Source organism: Pongo pygmaeus, chromosome 17 (genome assembly GCF_028885625.2).
Source record: "Pongo pygmaeus isolate AG05252 chromosome 17, NHGRI_mPonPyg2-v2.0_pri, whole genome shotgun sequence".
NCBI classification, from domain to species: Eukaryota; Metazoa; Chordata; class Mammalia; order Primates; family Hominidae; genus Pongo; species Pongo pygmaeus.
This window is the reverse complement of record NC_072390.2, coordinates 66708596-66731488: the sequence shown is the minus strand read 5'-3', so window position 1 is coordinate 66731488 and position 22893 is coordinate 66708596. Positions and strand designations below refer to the sequence as shown.

Here is a 22893-nt window from a genome sequence, read left to right as displayed (position 1 = left end):
TCCACTGTGACAGGGCAGGACTGAGTTCCAATGCAAAGTCTCACAATCACTACACTCTCCCTCCCTGAAGCACCACACCATACCACGTGGCTGCTGCTAGGGAATAAGGGAGGGTTGGCTTCAGCAATTCAAGACTGTCTTTTCTACCCTCTTCAGTACCTCTCTCAGTTATATGAATTTAAAACCAGGTACTGTGATTGCTCGCTTAATTTTGCATTCTTATGAAGGTGTTTGTCATGTAGATAGTTGTTAAATTTGATGTTCCTGCAGGGAGGATGACTGGTGGAGGGTTCTATTTGGCCATCTTGCTCCACCCTTTTACCCCAGAGCTTGAGAAACTAAAGGACTGTTGATTTGGGGGTGGGGGTAGAGAGCATGCTTTTAAGAGTGTTGGAAACTTAAAGAAATAGTATGTCAAGCTCAAAATATTAGAATCTTGATTCAAGGCACAGGCAAAAAAAAAAAAATCAGGAACTCTCTAAAGCTGTACTAAAATAATCTTTTATCTGTTACAGCTGCAGGGCTAAGATAGTTTTAAAACAAATCAAACTCAGCATTTCACCCTGCAGTTTTCTGAAATAGTTATAATGTCCAATGAATTCACCTGGTCTGTTGTCCAATGTCCAGTGAATTCACCTGGTCTCTTTAGAGAAGTTAAAGTATTGGTAGGGAATAATGGCATTGGAATAGGGAAATATTGGAAGCTATGACCCACACAATACCCTGACACTACACATCTACCACGACTTCCCTGGCAGAAGAGGCAAATTTTCTTCCCCGACATTGAAGCCATTTCTTCCTTGCTTGAAGACTCTGTAATGACTCAGGTTGTAGCGTGCTTTAAAAAAGGGATACAGTTCTCATTCTCATCATGTTCTACCCAAGTTCAAACATATAATTAAGATGCCACAGGGAATAAAATGAAAACTCAGACCCTGGAAGAAAAGGCTTAGTTACAGAAAGAAACTTGTAGAATATTAATAATTTAAAAACCTGTAGAACATGTGCAGGAATGAATTTTGAGAACACCAGACCACAAAAGAAGAAAGTTGATGCAAAATTGGGGTGAACATATAATGTGAATACTATTGCAACATCTTGGCATCAGCAGTGGGGAATGATTGTAATTATTGTATTATGTGCATTAGGGGACACTCCAAGCCCAGTAACACTGTAGTTCTTGTAGACTCCTAGAGATACTATCTTGGTGGTCAGTTGGTCAATCTAAACCTGTATTCAACAGTGGCCCAGCATTTATGAAGTTGAGATGCCATAAATACCTTGACATGTAATATGCAGGAAGGAATGCAGAATCCAAAGAGACAGGAATGTTGGAGTAAACTTATCATGTCTTGTGAGCTACTCATTTAAGAAAACTCAGATGACTGTTTTTCCCAACAATGCGTTGAAAAATATTCTGTTGTGGAGAACACCAGGATCTTGGAAAGAATTTGGAAATTATATCCTATATGCCAGGGATGGTAATGAAAGTCACCACAGTTGACATTGCCTTCCTTATTTCAAAGGAAATGCTGGCATCCCCATGGGGCCAAGGCCAGGTTCATCACTTATCATCTAGAGGCAAGATAATGTAATGGGTGACAGGACCTGAGAAATAATCATAGGTGATTTCCCATGGAAAAGACAGATGCTGCACCACTTTCATCATCCTTGAAGGTTATGTCAGTGATCTGGTTTTTATGCCATAATTTAGTTTGCCAGAGTCCTGATCATCTTACCACACAGGACATCATGGTTGTGCAATAAGGTGATAACTTAATGCTAACAGATGCTAAAGAAACATAAACTAACAGTCCCCTAAATTTCTTGATAAGACATGATACCAGGTTGGAGACGATGATCACATGAAAATATAGGGGCCTGCCATTTTAGCAGACTCTCTGGGGGAATGACCTGGCGTATGTCAATACACCTGGAAGAGAAGGACAAGTAGCTGCATCTTGCACACAATACAAACTTAATATCTCTTTGGATTATGGTGGCAAAGTATGCATCTGAACATGATTTTCTGACCCACTAATCAGATGATACAAAAAACTGACAACTTCCCACTCTAAACAACTAGAAACTTTTAAACTTTAGCATATATAAAAATCACCTAGAGAGTTTGTTGAGGCAGATTTCTGGTTTAAAAATTTCAGATGCTTCTTATCTCTGGAGTTTAATTCAGTAGAATTGTGCTCAATAATTTACATTTCAAATAAGTTTTTATATGATACTGATGCTGCTGGTCCAGGGACCACAATTTGGGAACCATTGTCCTAGAATAAAAGAAAGTTATTCAGCTTCTTTGGGCCCTAATGCATAACTTTACTACTTACGATCTAGCAGATCAAGTGATGCTAAAGTATTTGTGTCAAGGTAGAATTCCATATAGAACCTGTGGCAAGCCACAACTGGAAAAATCAAAGAGGTGGCCCCAAGAATTTGGAGACAAAGACAAGCCCTTTTTGGCATTTAGTAATTCCACCATTGTGAGAAAGCTCATGGGCCCTCGTAGAGACTGTACACTTGATCAAAGGAAGTAACGAGCCTAGAAAAGTTAAGTAATTTTATTTATGTTAATAAGGAGTAAAGCCAGGGCTTAATTCCCAAATGGTTAGATTTCAAATCTATCATCTCATGAGTACCATTTCCTGCCTCTCTAAGATACTGCATGTCAGGCTTGGCTTATATTTGTGGTTATAGTAAGATAACTGGCCTATCACTGCTTCTCTATGATATATTTGACAATGAAATATTTTAGATTTTGTATAATTTCAAAGGATGTACATCCTTGAGTCCAAATAAGAATTTTAGCTCTGGCTTATCTTTTAGCTTCATTTTTCTTACCTGTAAAACAAGAAGCTTGATTTGATATTACAACTTTATCCTAGCTCTAAATTTTTATGAGAATACTTCTTAGGTCTTTCATGTATACTATGTATCTATACCCCCCCAAAATCCTAGATTCTTCATCAATATTTGCAATGCTTCCAAATGTTATGAGCACTTTACATTTAATTCTTGCTGTGCCATATTCAATAACAGTGACAAACTATAAAATAAAAAAGGACTATTTTTCCTGCAGTTTTCAATTGCATTAATCACCTTTCTTTAAAAGCTCCAGTGAGTTTTCCCATATTTGTACTTAAGATAATTTATACTTTTTTCTTTTCCCATATACTTTATATCTTAGAGCACTAAATCCATTAGTCTCCAGACTGCCACAAAAGACCTTCCCCACCTAATGAGCTAAACTTAACACAGCAATGACACGTTCTATTCTATGGGCTGTAAATAGTTGCTAATATTAACAAAAGCTCAGGTGTCTCCATTCAAAAAGTCTCAAGACAAATTCAGATGGTGACATTTTCTTCCATAATTATTTTATTTCTGTACCCATTTAAGTGATTTTCAGAGCCTGCTAAATGTCATCTAAGTTACCTGAAGCTTGAGAAACTATTTTGAAGAGATTTTTTTTAATGCAATTATACCTCTATTTGACAACACCATCTGCTCCTAGCACCTTACTTTGTCAGCTTCCGGTTCAGTTAACTCCTTCATCACTGCAATTATCTGAATGCTGATGGATCTTTGCAACACAAACCAATGAGAGTACAAAAAATTAGGGATGTATATACCCTTATAAGGGTCAAAATTACCAGGAACTCAATTATAATAAGCCCAATGTTTCCGTTTCTAGGGTAAGAAGCTACCAACTTAGAAATCTATTACTTAGTAAGTATGGCATGATTTCACTTCTGCATTTTCTTGGGAGACTGATATATTGTTTTAGGAAGACCAAAATGAAGCACTACTTGTTATGATACAACTGTTAAGTATTTTTTCTTACTTATATCTACAATATTTGGAAGTATGGCAGACTACCACAGCATTACCCTGACAATGAAGAGGGTAATTTTCACTTCACGAAGGAGAGAGAATACCCAGTCTTGTTTTCCCCAAAACACTTCAGACAAAGGGATTTCTGAATCTTCATCCAAACATGGGGATTAAGGGTAGTGCCAGGATTTAAGATTACAGTGTTAAATATCACAGGCCTGTGATGAAGCTATTGTTCCTTAAGTAAGACATTTTGCAGATAATTGGAGAAATTTGAGTGTGGACAGAATATTAGATGATGTTGGAATGGTACTGTTAATTTCTCCTAAGATGTAATAATGGTAATATAATTAGTCGGGGTAAAGTTTATATTTTTAGAACATTTATCAAACATGTTTAGGAAAAAAGTAACAATGTTTACAACATCCTTGTAAATAGTTCAGCAAAAAAATAAATAGTTGGTAGGTGGGGAGAGGAAGGGAGAAAGAGAAAGAATGAAGAATGACAAAACGTTAACAATTGCTGATGTTAGCAATTGTTGAAACTACTCTAGTAGGCTTTACAGGTAATAATTATGAAGAGCTATACTAATCCTACCCAGGAACTGTCATGACCTCAAGATTACGTTCAGCTCTGTTAGGTTAAGAGGCTACCATTGACAGCCTGTACATTGCAGTCTTGACCTTGTACCCCAAAAATGTGTATCCTAAAGAACTATACTAAAATATCACTGCTAAAATGAAAGAACAGGGCATGTTGAGACTTCATAGGCAAAATGTTAAACATGGACTCAATTCCTCTTCATAGAGATCCAAATTTATTTGGTAAAATGGTACAGAGCTTCAACCTTTCTAACAACTTCTGGATATTCAGTCTATTAGCAGCCTAACACCCACCTTAGTAGAAAAATAGCCACCATTTACACCTAACTAGATTTTTTAACATGTCTGATCTGGTTGACACAAGAGAGAGAACTGAGAGCAAGACTAAAATTTGTATACATTATATTCTCTCCAACTACACTGCAACATGTTCAGCTTCAGTAATACAATATAGGTATTTTAGCATGTCATGAATGATTCATTCTTTGACCTTTTAAACTACTACATAATTGTGGATCTAGAAGACATTTTGATGTATTCTAAGACCCTGAACAAAATATTGCTAATGTTCATTTGTTATTGGCCTGCCCCCAAGAATGCTAACTCTACACCAAGTTTAAGAAATATATAGTTGACTTAACTCAGATAGAAAACTGAGACACATCATCTTCCTTCAAGATGTCTAGATGGATTCACAAAATGCCACCACCACCTTGAGTTGATAACCTTCTAGTTCCCTCTAAGGACACTTAATCCTTCCTAAGATTTTCCAGGCAAAAATACTGCTTTATTATGTATTCTTCTAACTTAACTACTACAATCACTAACTTGTATATAAAAACCTAAGCATATCATTGATCAAAAATATAAAAGATCTTCAGATACTTTAAGGCCAATTTATAACTGTCCCCATTCATAGTTTTTCTGTATATACAGCTATACTTCATCATTTATGTAGATTCCTTCTGCAGAGTTGCAGTAATCATATCTTCCCAATGAGGCAAGGAAACTTACCCACTATGGTTCAGTAGTGTTCTGGTAAACTAGCGATTTATAACTGTCCCCATTCATAGTTTTTCTGTATATACAGTTATATTTCATCATTTATGTAGATTCCTTCTGCAGAGTTTCAGTAGTCATATCTTCTCAATGAGGCAAGGAAACTTACCTACCACGGTTCAGTAGTGTCCTGGTAAACTAGTGTACACACATATCACTTCTATTTGTAATATTTATTCATTTTTGTGATGCACAAATCTCCATTACGGCTAGTTTCAAATTACCAAGAGTTCAGCCACCTGCTCACAAAATTCCTGAATAATTACCTTTCCCAAGCTGATACACACCACCTCTAGCACCCCACCAGTCCTGAGCCTACTTCTTCTGACTTATCAGTACAGAACCAAACCATATAAGTTAGTAACTCTTATTAAATATCAAAGCCATATTTTAGATCTGTCTATAACACCAAGCAAGACCCAGGTATCTCAATTCATTTTCTTTTTTTCTTAGTTTTTTTTATTATTATACTTTAAGTTCTAGGGTACATGTGCACAATGTGCAGGTTTGTTACATATGTATATATGTGCCATGTTTGTGTGCTGCACCCATTAACTCGTCATTTACATTAGGTATATCTCCTAATGCTATCCCTCCCCTCTCCCCTTACCCCATGACAGGCCCTGGTGTGTGATATTCCCCACCCTGTGTCCAAGTGTTCTCACTGTTCAATTCCCACCTATGACTGAGAACATGCAGTGTTTGGTTTTTTTGTCCCTGTGATAGTTTGCTGAGAAGGATGGTTTCCAGCTTCATCCATGTCCCTACAAAGGACATGAACTCATCCTTTTTTATTGTTGCATAGTATTCCATGGTGTATATGTGCCACATTTTCTTAATCCAGTCTATCATTGATGGACATTTGGGTTGGTTCCAAGTCTTTGGTATTGTGAATAGTGCCACAATAAACATACATGTACATGTGTCTTTATAGCAGCATAATTTATAATCCTTTGGGTACATACCCAGTAATGGGATGGCTGGGTCAAATGGTATTTCTAGTTCTAGATCCTTGAGGAATCGCCATACTGACTTCCACAATGGTTGAACTAGTTTACAATCCCACCAACAGTGTAAAAGTGTTCCTATTTCTCCACATCCTCTCCAGCACCTGTTGTTTCCTGACTTTTTAATGATTGCCATTCTAACTGGTGTGAGATGGTATCTCATTGTGGTTTTGATTTGCATTTCTCTGATGGCCAGTGATGATGAGCATTTTTTCATGTGTCTTTTGGCTGCATAAATATCTTCTTTTGAGAAGTGTTCTGTTCATATCCTTCACCCACTTTTTGATGGGGTTGTTTATTTTTTTTCTTGTAAATTTTTTTGAGTTCTTTGTAGATTCTGGATATTAGCCCTTTGTCAGATAAGTAGATTGCAAAACTTTTCTCCCATTCTGTAGGTTGCCTGTTCACTCTGATGGTAGCAAAAGAAACTACCATCAATTCATTTCCATTCACTAACTCATTCACTCAACAAATAGAGCGTTTTGGTTCCAACATAATCAGCATTTGTAACCAACACGTAACTCTGTGAATCATGAGAAAATCTATCAGACATGGGATTTTTTTCTCCCCTGTCAATTTCCATGTATGAAAATTCAATATTCAAATAGCTTATTTTTCAGTTTTATCATCTATAAAATGAAATGGGTATATAGCAACAACCTATCTATCCTGTAGATAATAGATGTAATTACAGAAAGATAAAAATAGACTTGAAGAATACTGATATGATTTGGCTTTGTGTACCCACCCAAATCTCATGTTGAATTGTAATCCTCAATGTTGGATGAGGGATTTGATGGGAAGTGATTGGATCATGCAGGTGGATTTCCCCCTTGCTGTTCTCATGATAGTGAGTTATCACAAGACCTGGTTGTTTGAAAGTGTGTAGCACTTCCCTCTTCACTCTTGCTCTGTCTCTCTTGCCAGCCATGTAAAGATGTGCTTGCTTCCCCTTTCCCTCTTCCCCCTGCCATGATTGTACATTTCCTGAGGCCTCCCCAGCCGTGTCTTCTGTACAGCCTGCATAACTGCGAGTCAATTAAACACCTTTTTTTTTTTATGAACTACCCAGTCTCAGGTAGTTCTTTATTGCAATGTGAGAACAGATAATACAAGTACACATTTTCAAAATGTAATATAATATGTCCCTTGCTACATGCTTGTCTACAATGTGACCTTCCCCCTCAAGATCACATTATCAATATGTAGGGTCTTTGTACTCTCCCTTTCATTCTGAGCAGACTCTGTGAGCTGCTTAGGCCAATAGAGTATGGTGGAAGTAACACTCCACTCCAGCCTCTGACTGGGTTTTTATTCCTTTCCTTATATTCGTCATCATGGGAGACTTTAATTGTTATATTGATAAGTAACAAAAGATATGGAAATCCCATCTATAAGACATTGAATGATTAGTTTTTCAGTAAGTATTGAAATGATTCCACTCTCAAGGAAATTTCTGACACAGTTTTAGAGTACATGTCCTTTGAGTCATAGAGCTTCATAAGAATAAGATGGTACATTCCATGTTCACCACTGTATCCCTAGGGTTTAGCATTACATCTGGCAGTTAGTGGGCATTTAAAGTATATTTGGTGAATAAATGAGTGAATACATTGACCCAAGAAGCACATTTCAATAAGATAGAGGCCTACACAAGAATAATTGTCTCTTTTTTTCCTCCAAGATGGTGGATTAGGGGTTTTCAGCATGGCTCAGCCACTTGGAAATTGTGAGACAGTACATAAAGATCAACTCTGGGAGCTTTAAGTCAAGAAGAAAAACAGGCATCAACCAGAATTGTAAAAGACACCCCAGATTGAGGAAAGGAGAATGGTGGCAAGCAGCCCCCATGACAGCACCTAGTTGACAGAAGTGAGTGAAGTCCCAGTATGTGAGAGAGGCAGAGAGCCTCTCTCTGTAACTTAACTTCCCACTGGGGATCTGAGCAACCCAGGCTGAGGAAGAACATTTTGTTTCTCCCAAGTCCTGGAGCTAACTTGTGGACAGCCCTGGAGACACTGTGAGGGAAAGACACTTGGAAAGCTGCAGACATTTTCCCAGACCAAGGACAAAGAACAGGATGCCATTTTTTAATCTGGGCACATCCAAATTCAGCTATTACTTGGCAACCCAGCAGTGTGGCTACACAGGCATCTTAGTCAGGCCAGAGATTGGAGCACCTCCTCTGGAATGCGGTGGGGCCCTCCACAGCCAGAACTGTGGAAATCACCTCAGCAGTAGGGCTAAAACTGTGCTTTACCCTGTTGCAAGCCTGGAGCAGGAGGAGAGCTGCTACATCTACAGTTAGAACTAGCTTGATGACCTGGAACTGATCTATGTGTACCATTGGTGGGTACTCCACCCTGCTTTCCTGAGATCGTGGTACAGCGTGAGGCCCCCTCTGTTCCACCCCTAGGCAGAAATCCAGGCATTTGGGGCACCTACTTTTCTGGAACAGTAGCCTGAGCTGCCCCACCCTTCCTACACATAAATCATGATGCAGTGAGACTCTCTCTGCTCCACATGAAGGCAGATTTCCAGGCACTCAGGGCACCAGATCACTTGGATAAGGAGCCTGAGATACCCCACCCTTCCTGTGCATAGATCCTGATGTCAGAGGGTGGGATCTCTGCTCCATGCTCAAGCAGATCTTTAGGCATCTGGAGCACCTACTCTTCTAGATTAGAAGTTTAGATCATCTTCCATTCCTGTTCAGAGAACTTGGAGCTGAGGTAGTTTCCCAGCCTCACAACTAGGCACACTTCTCAGTGCTTGGTGGCTGCTCACTGGATTCTTTCTCAGTGTTGGTGCCTGTGCCTGCCATTGGAGGACCCCCAGGCAGACCTGTCTTGTATGGCCCTGCCCTTCATTGCCCCCACTCCCCTTGGGTCTGAGCAGGGAGCTCAGGCCACTATAAATTACATGATCATCCCACTGCCTGAGGTAACAGAGAACTTCTGCCAGTAAACAAGGGTTAAGTATATACCCAGCCACGTTTGCCACAGCTGGCTTTTACCTGTAAGCACCATCTATGGGCTTGTAGGTTGAACTCTATAGCCCCATATAAAACCTGCAAAAAGAAATGCATATGGCTATAGAAGCAAATCCAAAACACTCTACCCAGCATTCTCTATAGTCACACACCCTAAGGAGAGGGGAACGGGGAAAAAAATAATAATAAATTTATAAGGAAAAAAATAAAAATTTAAAATTCTACACACAGGAAAATAATTCTAAAACTAGAATTACCAGTGTCTCCAGATGTGAAAGAATGAGTGCAATAATTCTGGCATCATGAAAAATCTGAATGTAGTACCACCGCCAAATAATTGCACTGGATCTCCAGCAATGATCCTTACCAAAATGGAAACTCAGAAATGACAGAATAAAGGATTAACAGCATGGATTCAAGGACGGTCAATGAGATGTAAGACAAGGTTGAAAATCAAAACAAAGAGCTTTTAAAGCAATCTAGGAAATGAGGGAAGAGATAAACATCTTTAAAAGAAATCAGCCAGAGCCTCTGGAATTTAAAAACTCACTTAAGGAATTTCAAAATATAACTGAAAGCTTTATTAGTAGACTGGATCAAGCAGAAGAAAGAATTTCAGAGCTTGAAGACTGTTCTTTTGAACTAACCCAGTCAGACAAAAATTTTAAAAAACACAAAATTTTAGAAAACAAGCAAAGTCTTTGAGGAATATGGGATATGTAAAACAACCAAACCTATGGATTATTGGCATTCCTGAGAGAGAAGGAGAGTAGTAAACAACCTCTAAAATATATTTGAGAGAATAATCCAAGAAAAATTCTCTAATCTTGTTAGAGAGGTAGACACCCATATATTAGAAATCCAGAGAATACTTGCAAAACAGTATACAAAATGAACATCACCAAGGCATCTCTACTCACCAGACTGTCCACAGCCAACACTGAAGAAAAAAACCTTAAAGGAAACTAGACAAAAAGAACAGATTATGTACAATGGAAACCCCACCAGGCTAACAGTAGATTTGTCAGCAGAAACCTGACAAGTCAGGTATATTAGTCTGTTCTCACACTGCTAATAAAGACATACCTGAGACTGGGTAATTTATAAAGGAAAGAGGTTTAATTGACTCGCAGTTCAGCATGTCTGTGGAGGCCTCAGGAAATTTATGATCATGGCAGAAGGGGAAGCAAATACATCTATCTTCGCAGGGTGGCAGGAAGAAGAATGAGAGCCAAGTGAAGAGGGAAGCCCCTTATAAAATCATCAGGTCTTGTGAGAACTTACTCACTATCATGAGAATAGCATGGAGGAAACTGCCCCATGATTTTCTGTCCCACTGGGTCCCTCCCACCACATGTGGAGATTATGAGAATTACAATTCAAGATGAGATTTGGGTGGGGACACAGCAAAACCATATCATCAGGAGAGACTGGTGGCCTGTTTTCAGCATTCTTTAAAAAAGAAATTCCAACTAAGAATTTTGTATCCTGCCAAACTAAGTGTTATAAGTGAAGAAAAAGTAAATTGTTTTCCAGACAAGCAAGCATCAAGGGAATGTATTACAACTAGATGAGCCTTACAAAGGATCTTTAAGGGAGTTCTAAAGATGGAAACAAAATAATGATACCTGCTACCACTAAAACACACACATAAGTAAATAGCCTACCCTATAAAGCAACCACATGATAAAAACTACAAAGTAACCAGCTAACAACTTCATGACAGGATCAAAACCTAACATATAAGTATTAACCTTGACTGTAAATGACCTAAACACCCCACTTAAAAGACACAGAGTGACAAGTTGAATAAAAAGCACAACTCCCATCCATTCATTGTTTTCAAGAGACTCATCTCACATGTAATGACACCCATAGGCTCAAAGTAAAGGGTTGGAGAAAGATCTACCATGCAAACAGAAAACAGAAAATATCAGAGGTCACTATTTTTATGTCAGATAAAAGAGATTTTAAATCAACTACAGTAAAACAAAAGGACAAAGAAGGGCATTATATGATGATAAAGTGTTTCATTCACCAAGGAGACATAACTATCCCAAATATAAAATGCACCCAACATTGAAGCATCCAGATTCATAAAACAAGTACTTCTAGACCTACAAAAAAAAGACTTCAAGAACTACACAGTAATAGTGGGGAACTTCAACACCCCACTGACAGCATTAGATAGGTCATTCAGGCAAGAATCTAATAAAGAAATTCTGAACTGAAACTTGACACTTAGCGAATAGAGTATGGGCCAATGGAGTATGGTGGGAAGATCACGTACAGGTACAGAACAGAGATGTACAGAATACTCCACCCATCAACTACAAATACATGTTCCTCTCATCTGCACACAAAACATACTTCAAGATTGTCCCCATGCTCAGCCATAAAACAATTCTCAATGAATTTTTAAAAATCATGCTAACCATACTCTTGGACCACAGTGGAATAAAAATAGAAAATCAATATCAAGAAGATTTCTCAAAAATCACACAATTACATGGAAATTTAACAACTTCCCCCTGAATGACTTTTGTGTAAACAATGAAATCAAGGCAGAAATTTTAAAAATTTTGAAAAAAATACCAACAGAAATACAGTATACCAAACTATCTGGGATGCTGCAAAAGCAATGTTAAGAGGAAAGTTTACAGTGCTAAACACCTACCCCCAAAAGTCAGAAAAATCTCAAATTAATGATGTAACTTCATACTTAGAAGAACTAGAAAAACAAGCACTAGCCCTAAAGCTAGCAGAAGAAATAACTGAAAACAGAGCTAAACTGAACAAAAATGAGACTCAAAAATCCATTCAAATAATCAGTGAAACCAAAAGTTGGTTTTTTGAAAGGATAAATAAGATTGCTAGACTGCTAACTAGACTAACAAAAGAAAAGAGAGGATTCAAGTAAACACAATCAGAAACTACTAAGATAACATTATAACTGATCCCACAGAAATTCAAAAGATCCTCAGAGATTATTAGACAGCACATTTATAATTACAAAAACACTTCTATGCAAACAAACTAGGAAATCTAGAGGAAATAAGTAAATTCCTAGAAACACAATCTCCTAAGATTGAATAAAGAAGAAATTGAAACAATGAACAGACCAATATTGATTCTGAAATTGAATCAGTAATAAAAAATCTACCAACCAAGAAAAGCCCTGGGCCAGATGGATTCAAAACTGAATTCTTCCAGACATACAAAAAAAAAAAAAAAAAAAAACTGGTACCAAATTTACTGAAACTATTCCAAAAAAATCAAGGATAAGGGACGGCTTCCTAACTCACTCTATGAAACCAGCATCACCCTGATAACAAAACCTGACAAAGATACAACAAAAAAAGAAAACTAGAGGCCAATATCCCTTATGAACGTAGACACAAATATCCCTAAAAACTATTAGCAAACCAAATTCAACAGTACATCAACAAGATGATTCACCACAAACAGGTTTCATTCCTGGGATGACAAGTTGTTTCAACATGAGCAAATCAATAAATATGATTTATCATATAAACAGAATTTAAAACCATATGGTCATCTCAATAGACATGGGAAAAAGCTTTTGATAAAATCTAACATCCCTTAACAATAAAAACCCTCAAGAAATAAGGCATCAAAGGAACCTAACTCAAAATAAGAACCATTTATGACAAATGCACAGCCAACATCATACTGAACAGGCAAAAACTGGAAGCATTCCCCTTGAGAATTAGAACAAAACAAGGATGCCCACTCTTACTACACTTAATCGAAATATAACTGTAAGCACTAGCCAGAGCAATCAGGTAAGATAAATAAATAGAAAAGCAGCCAAATTGGAAGAGAAGTCAAATTATTTCAATTCATTGATAAAATTATTTTATACTTACAAAACCCTAGAGACTTCACCAAAAGGCTATTAGAACTGATAAATGATTTTAGCAATATTTCAGGATACAAAAATCAATGTATAAAAATCAGTAGCCTTTTTATATACCAATAACATTGTTGAGAGCCAAAGAAAGAACACAGTCCCATTTTCAAAAGCCACAAAAAAATTAAATACCCAGGAATACATCTAAACAAGGAGGTGAAAGATCTCTGCAAGGAACACTACAAAACAGTACTAAAAGAAATCATAGATGACACAAACAAATAGAAAAAAATTCCAAGCTAATGGATTTGAAGGATCAATGTCATTAAAACAGTCATATTGCCCAAAGCAATATACAGATTCAATGATATTCCTATCAAACTTCCAACATCATTTTTCACATAATTAGAAAAACTATGCTAAAAGTATATGGATCAAAAAAAGAGCCCAAATAGCCAAAGGAATCCTAAACAAAAAGAACAAAGATGAAGGCATCACATTACCCAACTTCAACTATTCTATAAGGCTACAGTAACCAAATCAGCATGGCACTGGTACAAAAACAGAAATATAGACCAGTGAAATAGAATAGAGAACCCAGAAATAAAGCCACACACCCACAGCCATCTGATCTTTGACAAAGTCAACAAAAATAAGTAAAAGGGAAAAGACTCCCTGTTCAATAAATGGTGTTAGAATAGCTGGTGATCACATGAAAATGAGTGAAACTGGACACTACCTTTCACTATATGCAAAAATTAACTTAAGGTGGAGTAAAGATTTCAATATAAGACCTCAAACTATGAGAATCCTAGAAGAAAACCTAGGAAACACCATTCTGGACATCAGCCTTAGGAAAAATTTTATTACTAAGTCCTCAAAAGCAATTGGAAACAAAAACAAAAATTTTCAAGTGAGACCTAGTTAAACTAAAGACCTTCTGTGCAGCAAAAGAAACTACCAACAGACTAAACAGACAACCTACATAATAGGAGAATAGATTCATAAGCTCTGCATCCAACAAAGGTCTAATATCCAAATAGTCTATAATAAAGTACAATTGAACAAGCAAAAAAAAAAAAAAACAAATAATTTAAAATGGGCATAAGACATGAACACTTCTCAAAAGAAGACATACAAGCAGCCAAGCATATGAAAAAAAATGCTCTACATCACTAATCATCAGAAAAATGCAAATAAAAACCTCAGTGAGATACCATCTCACATCAGTCAGGACAGCTATTATTAAAAAGTCAAAAAATAACAGATGTTGGTGAGGCTGCAAAGGAAAGGGAATGCTTATACACTGTTGGTATGAATGTAAGTTAGTTCAGCCACTGTGGAAAACAGTTTGTAGATTTCTCAAAGAACTTAAGACAGAACTGCCATTTGATCCAGCAGTCCTGTTAACTGAATATAAACCCAAAGGAAAATAAATCAAAAGACATATGCACTTGTATGTTCATTGCTGTGCTACTCACACTAGCAAAGACATAGAATAAACCTAGGTGCCCATCAATGGTGGATTATGGAAGGAAAATTTTGGTAAATATACACCATGGAAGAGTATGCAGCCATAACAAAATGATATCATGTCCTTTGCAGCAACGTGGATGCAACTAGAGGCCATTATCCTAAGCAAATTAATTCAGGAACAGAAAACAAAATACTGCACATTTTCACTTATAAGTGGGAGCTAAATATGGGATACTCATGAATATAAAGATGGCAGTAACAGGCACTCAGGGCTACTGAGGGAGGAGGTGAAAAGAGTTGAAAAACTTTTGGATACTATGCTCAGTTCCTGGGTGACAAGATCATTCATACCCCAAACCTCACAATCATACAATATCGCAAGGTAACAAACCTGAATATGTGACCCCTGAATCTAAAATAAAATTTGAAAAGATAAAAAAATAAAATACAGACTATTTCAGTTAACTCACTCACTGGGAGCTCTCCTTGGTGCTGAAACCTACATCTTGCCTGAAGTATGGATCATTATTATTCTAATTTTTATATTAATAATTTATAGTTTTTGCGGTCAGTCATTTCAATGATATTCTGAGGAATTATATGCCCATTTAGAAACTGCTACATTATTTCTCTAAAATGTAAGTTTATTTTACAAGGCCACATAATAGTAGGGGTGAGATTAGAACTCAAATCCAGTACATTCTACTCAAGTGTAGTGTTCTATCTTTCCACTTAATTCCAACTATCCTCATATTGCTATATCTGGCCACTAGCTAACAATATCACTAAACTTAACTATGAGGGACTCTTTGGCTCTGTGTATAGAAATCACTTGACAAAGTTTAACACCCTTAAATAGGCATTTTTCAATTGAATTTTGGAACATGGAAGGAGAATGTGGTACTACCTATGCTGTCCTATTCCTGAGACAAAGAAAGCAAGGAGGAATCTGGACACTTGTTCTGTCCTCTTGACCAGGCATTTTAACTGCCCACAAGATTAAAGAAAAAGGAGTCAGTGAGTACTTAGCTCTGACTTAGGGATACGTGGAAGAGGAGGGTTCCACCCCACTACACATGGGTGGGAATGTGGGGCTCTTATTGCAGAGAAGCTTTGTAATTTTGCCAAGCCGCCTAACCTAATGCCACTGTGAATATATAAGGGAGGAAGGCTGACTAAATAGGTGACATCTTTTTCTCTTACCTAGGAGACACACAGAGACTGAAAGCTGGTTGAAGGCACTATAATCTTCAAACAGGAAGTACCAGTAACCACCAAAGAGAATATTTCATTTCTAGTGTATGTGCCATGAATGAGAAGACCATTAGGTATGTCTAAGTCTCAATTTTGTGGTTATCTTTTCCCTTCTTTAGAGAAATTACCATGATATCATACTCAGGAACATGAATAATATGTATCTAATATTAAAGCATTTTCTTTACATTTTTGGAAGTATGTTTTAAATAATAAGGGGAAAAAATCCTTGATTCCATACTGAAGAGTCATGTTCTTATTTACCCAACTCAATTCCTTTGCCTGAAATGTAAAGGGGGTTCCTGCTATTACTGCTTAATGCAAAGACATTGAAACAACAAATAAATCATATATCTTTTATTGGGACTTGCTTGTTTTCCTATTTATACCACCCTAAGCTATCATCATAGGAATTTACAACTCCATTCCCAAGCTTATGACTTCATCAACTTCACCACAAGTCTTCCAAAATAAGTGTTGACCTTTCCCTTTGCTGAAGTATCTTGAAATTTTCGTACAATGAGATAGTAAGGATTGTAAGAAACACTAGAAAAACAAGTAGAAGAGACTACCAATGGAAATACAGCACAGACTCTGAAAGATGTGAATTAATGAATAATTACTGTGTAGCAGACTCTTTTTCCAGGGCTCTGTAGGTATTACTTCATTTATCCTCACATGAAATCTGCAAGTTAGTTTTGTTAATAAATCCATCTTCAAATAAAGAAATTGAAAAGTAGAGAAGTTAAAAACTTGCCCCCCTTTCACCTATCTAGTGAAAAGGAGTCAAGTTTTAGAACCAGGTTATCTAATTCTAAATCATCTTCCCTTCACTAGTAAGCCTACCCATAAGCAGCAATACAAAATTCAAGTCTCCAATACAGCAACCAACAGTTGTCTACTTATTTTCCCTTTTTGATTCATCTAAGTAGAATTTAATTCCAAAACTTATTAATTACCCTGTTTTAAACACATATTATCTTTCTGTGAAGATTAACTGGTTTGAAAACTGATCCAGAATTATTATATACCCCATTGATATCTAGAACCATCTATGGCCCTGATGGGTACTTGACAAATTTTTATTTAATTAAATTATTAACAAACTTTGAAGGTAAGCATGTTTTTAAATTCTAATTTTTAAAACTGGGAATCACTAAGAACCTTAAATTCAAAATTTTTGATTTTGGAAAAACCTGACAGAATAACTAATCACAGAAAGAAGAGATAACTTGTTCAAGGTCACACAGCCAGTTAGTATAAAGCCAAGAAAATCACTGGAGGATCAGGCTCCTTTGGCAAGAGGTGAGCAATTTCTCTTCCTGCAGATAATGAGAGGAGGGTTGAAAGGACATCGGAGCAATGTAGTGCAAGTAAGTAAGTGTTTGCAACTGGGAGTAATTGAGGAGAGACAAAATCAGGGACCTGGAGGAAATGTTTGGTAACTGGCATGCCCCTGTCATGGAAGCAGTAAAGTAACACAAGGAAATGACAAACTAATGGGAGCCCTGGTGGGAGGCAGCTGGCACATGTTCTTTCCTGAATTGTAGCTTAAATGACCATTGCCATTCTTGTCAGATGGTCTGGTGTATTTGGACAGCAGCAATCCTCAGATTTCTACTGCCCTGAGGGGGGGTGGAGTACGTCCCAAGCAAAGTTGAATCAATGAAGACAGCTGAGAGAAGAGCTTTGAAGGAACAGAATACATTCTGACATAGATTCCAAATGGGCATAAAAACCACTGTGTGGATGTCACAGGAAAATAGGTATCAGCTCATCACAGACAAGAATGTTCTAACAGGTAAAATGTGCATTACCAGGAGTTGCTTTGAAGAAGAGCAGAATGACCTCCCAGTCACTTAAAGCATTTAAGCAGAGGCTGAATGTCAGGAATGTGGTGAAGAAAATTTCAATATCAAATAAGTTGTTGGACTATATAATTTTTAAACTCTTTTCAAATTCACAGATTCTAAAATTATAAATTAGCTTATATTACAAAGTGTATTTCAAAGTTAAACAGAGGAATTCTACCTCGCTGTCTTGAATCCGAAGCAAAGCTCTAATCTGGAGTCACCCTAGACCATAGGCTAAAGGTACCAATACTTCACATTTCGATATAGTACTTGATAGTCTATGCAGCATTTTTTCCTCCTAGGATCTAATATGATTCCCACAAAACCCTGAGGACAGCAAGGCAGAGGCATTATTTCCCATTACATACAAAGAAATGATGTCCTTAATTTAGCTAATGGTTATGAACCTCCCATGAGATTGAGAGGTGACACTGTGCTGGCAGCCCTCACAGCCCTCACTCACTCTCAGGGCCTCCTCGGCCTTGGCGCCCACTCTGGCCACACTTGAGGAGCCCTTCAGCCCACCGCTGCACTGTGGGAGCACCTCTCTGGGCCAGCCGAGGCCAGAGCCAGCTCCCTCTGCTTGCAGGGAGGTGTGGAGGAAGAGGCGCGGGCAGGAACCCAGGCTGCGTGAGGCGCTCATGGGCCAGTGCAAGTTCCAGGTGGGTGTGGGCTCGACGGGCCCCACACTCAGAGCACCCGGGCAGTGAGGGGCTCAGCACCTGGGCCAGCAGCAGCGGAGGGTGCACCGGGTCCCCCAGCAGTGCCGGCCCACCAGCACTACGCTCAAATTCTGGCGGGGCCTCAGCTGCCTCCCTGCGGGGCAGGGCTGGGGACCTGCAGCCCGCCATGTCCGAGCCTCCCCGCCACGCGGTGGGCTCCTGCACTGCCCGAGCCTCCCCAACAAGCTCTGCTCCCTGCTCCACGGCACCTGGTCCCACCCACCGCCCAAGGGCTGAGGAGTGCGGTGCAGGGTGCTGGCCTGGCGGGTAGCTCCGCCTGTGGCCCCAGTGCACGGTCCATTAGGTGAAGCCACCTGGGCTCCTGAGTCTAGTGGGGACTTGGAAAACCTTTATGTCTAGCTAAGGGATTATAAATACACCAATCAGCACTCTGTGTCTAGCTCAAGGTTTGTAAATGCACCAATCGGTGCTCTGTGTCTAGCTAATCTAGCGTGGACTTGGAGAACTTTTGTGTCTAGCTCAGGGATTATAAACACACAAATCAGCACCCTGTCAAAACAGACCAATCAGCTCTCTGTAAAATGAACCAATTAGCAGGATGTGGGTGAGGCCAGATAAGGGAATAAAAGCAGGCGGTGGGAGCCAGCAGTGGCAACCCGCAGTCACCTTCTACACCCTAGAAGCTTTGTTCTTTTGCTCTTTGCAATAAATCTTGCTGCCGCTCACTTTTTGGGTCTGCACTGCCTTTATGAGCTGTAACACTCACTGCAAAGGTCTGCAGCTTCACTCGAGGCCAATGAGACCACAAACTCACCAGGAGGAATGAACAACTCCAGACGCACTGCCTTAAGAGCGGTAACACTCACCGCGAAGGTCTGCAGCTTCACTCCCGAAGCCAGCGAGACCATGAACCCACCAGAAGGAATAAACTCTGAACACATCCGAACATCAGAAGGAACAAACTCCGGACACACCATCTTTAAGAACTGTAACACTCACTGCGAGGGTCCGTGGCTTCATTCTTGAAGTCAGTGAGACCAGGAACCCACCAATTCCGGACACAAGATCATAGGCACTTTTCTAGGTACTGGAGATAGGATGGTGAAAAGAAGTTCTAGACTCGCTTCATGAAGCTTACATTCTTGTGGAGACAGGTGTTGAAAAAAAAAAAAAGTATGTATTCTGTTCTGAGGGGCTAAATGCTACTGATAAAAATGACCTAGGGTAAGAGGATGAAGGTTAATGATGTAGAAGGTACTATTTTATATAGAGTGGGGAGGAAAAGGGTATAATAGACAGAGGGAATGGAAAGCACAAAGGCTATGAGATGAAAGCATTTTTGTGCTTTCAAATAATGGAAATTAGGCAAGCATGGCTAGACTGGAGTGAAAAGGACAGGAAAAGGTAGGGGAGGAGATGAGATTACATGGGACATTGCAGACTTCTCCGTGGACTTTGGCTTTGTTCTAGGTGAGGTGAAAAGCCATTGCAGGACTGTAAGCACAGAAGCTTATGATGGCCTAGAATAGGCCAGTAGTGGTGGAGGCAGTGGGAGGTGGGTTAGATTCTGGATTGATTTTGCAGGCAGAACACTTAACTGGATGCTGGCTGAATAAACATTTTAACACAAGTCTTTCAGTTTTAATCAGTAACATGACATCCTAAAGCATTGACTTTGAGCAAGTCATTCCACTCTGTGTGCATCTTCACGTTTCAATTGGGAAGTTCATGACACTTGCAAACTTAATGTGGTACTTTTTAAGTTTAACACATTTTTAGGTGCTACTATGGATGCTCTTCTTCTGTGACATGGGGATGAAAACGCTGGGTTTGTTTTGTACACAGGAGCTGTTCCTTTGAGATTTATGAAGCCCCGCCTGTTTAGAGAGATGGTAACACATCACACCACCACTCACATAGCAGTTAGAGGCACACAATTACACACAGAGCTCACCACATGCTCTCAGCATTGAGGTTTCCTGCTTTTGTCTAAATATGTATCTGAAATACTCACAGGATCCCTGGGAGGTAACTGACTCACAGAAAGACTGAGGCAATGAGACATGAAAGGCTGGCCTACGGTCACAGAGATTTCGGTGGAAAATGGTTTTAGTTTCATGTTCAATACTATCCTTAGTCACCCAGCAGCTCTTTTCCTAAAATGCTCCACAAAAATATTCATGGAGAGGGCCAGATGGATTCATCAAAACTGACATTTTTGGGTTTAAAAGTAACAGAGACAGTTTACACATTCTAGAAAATGAGGGGGCATTGGACTTGACAATCATGAAATGCTTTGCTGGTGCCATTTGCTTTCTATGCAATTAGAAATTGTTTTTATTGTTGCAAGTGAGATTTACAATATGTACTTCTGAATACAGTTTCAAAAAATTATGCAGGCCTGAATGCAATTTAGAGCTCATGTTAGCAAACTGGAAGGTAGATTTTTTCACTGGGTGGTTAACTGCTTCTATCCCTTCTGTGAAAGCTTCTCAGTAGAATATATTCAGTAATATCCTTCTCCAAACTACAAATTAATTAAAATTTGTGCGCTATTTCTTCTTCCCATCTGCCTTTTCTGTGTCTCATCTTCATTTATAGCATTCTTTTGGGATTTCTAGGTTGCCATTATTCCAGGAAACAGCCCCAAAACACATGCATAAAATGTCTTCCCTAGGTACATTGGATTGTTAAAAGAGGAGTCTAGAAAAATTAATCCTGAACCCTAAAGAATAAATCTTAAGTGGTGGATACGTGGGTTGAATAGTGTGCTCCAAAATTCACATCCACTTGAAACTTCAGAAAGTGGCCATATTTGTAAATAAGGTCTTTGCGGGTGTAATCAGTTAAGGATCTCGAGATAAATTCATCCTGAATTATAAGTAGTCCTTAAATCCAATTACTGGTATCCTTACAAGAAGGCAAGAGGAGACAGAATAAAGCCATCTGAAAAGGGTCAGAAATTGGAGTGATGCTGCCACAAACCAAGCTACACCTGGAGACATCAGACGCTGGAAAAGGCAAGGAATGATTCTTCACTAGAGCCTTCAGAGGGAGTATAGCCATATCAGCACCTTGATTTGGAACTTCTACCTTCCAGAACTGTGAAAGAATACATGTTTGTAGTTTTAAGTCAATAAGACTATAGTAATTTGTTATGGAGGCCTATAACATAAATACAGAGGGATTTGAAGCATGATGGCACTTGCAGAAGAAAGAAAGATACGGGCAGGCGAACTTCACTGAACCTATCAAATCACACCAGGGTGTGGAGAATGACTCAGATGCCTATATTCAAAGACACACAGTTCTGGTTAATGGTACAGTCTCTGTTGGCAGCAGAATGCCTGGACTGAATCCTAGCCCACCACTTCCCAAATGTGGGGCTTTGGCAAGTAACATCTGTATTCTCTAGTTTCTTCATCTGTAAAATGGCATTAATACCATACCTCCCTTAAAGAGACATTGTGGTAATTAAATGAGAGATTGCACGTTGAACTCAGAGCAATGACTGGCACATAGCACTCAATCAGATATATATTTTTTTTAAATTAAAAGAGGCCATAGACAGGTGTGGTGGCTCATGCCTATAATCTCAGCACTTTGCGAGGCTGAGGGAGATAGATCACCTGAGGTCAGGAGTTTGAGACCAGCCTAGCCAACATAGAGAAACCCCGTCTCTGCTAAAAATACAAAAATTCACTGGGCATGGTTGTGCACACCTGTTATCTCAGCTACTCGGGAGGCTGAGGCAGGAGAATTGCTTGAACCCGGGAGGCGGAGTTTACAGTGAGCCAAGATCGTGCCACTATACTCCAGCCTGGGCGACAGAGCAAGACTCCATCTCAAAAAAAAAAAAAAAAGAAAAAAAAAAGCCAGGCGCTGACCTTTCCAATTACTCCAATTACTAATTTTGATCTCTAGAATCATCTTGTTTGAAATGACACACTGTTTATTAGATATGTATCCTTTTGTCTTGAAATTACAAAGTAGAATCATACTCTGTGTTCCCTTCAAAGCATGACCACTAAAGGAAAATGAACAAGGGAGAAATTTCCTGAGAGCCGAATCCAGAAACTCCAGACTAGCTAAGTAAGGCCTTTTGCCTCCGTTTCCACGAGGGAGGCTTGGGCCACCCTGCTGTTTGTCTATTACATTACACGTTAGTTTACAACGCAAGCAGTAGTTCAAAATTCAGGTGGATACAGAGAGTTTCAACTCTGTGACGATTAATCTATTAAAAAATA

At 38.8% G+C, this 22893-nt stretch overlaps 1 pseudogene; it reads left to right on the top strand.

The window, feature by feature from the left end:
* The first annotated feature begins 8594 nt into the window (after nucleotides 1-8594).
* LOC129018783 (small ribosomal subunit protein eS8-like) overlaps nucleotides 8595-22893 on the top strand; it is a 29605-nt pseudogene continuing 15306 nt past the window's right edge.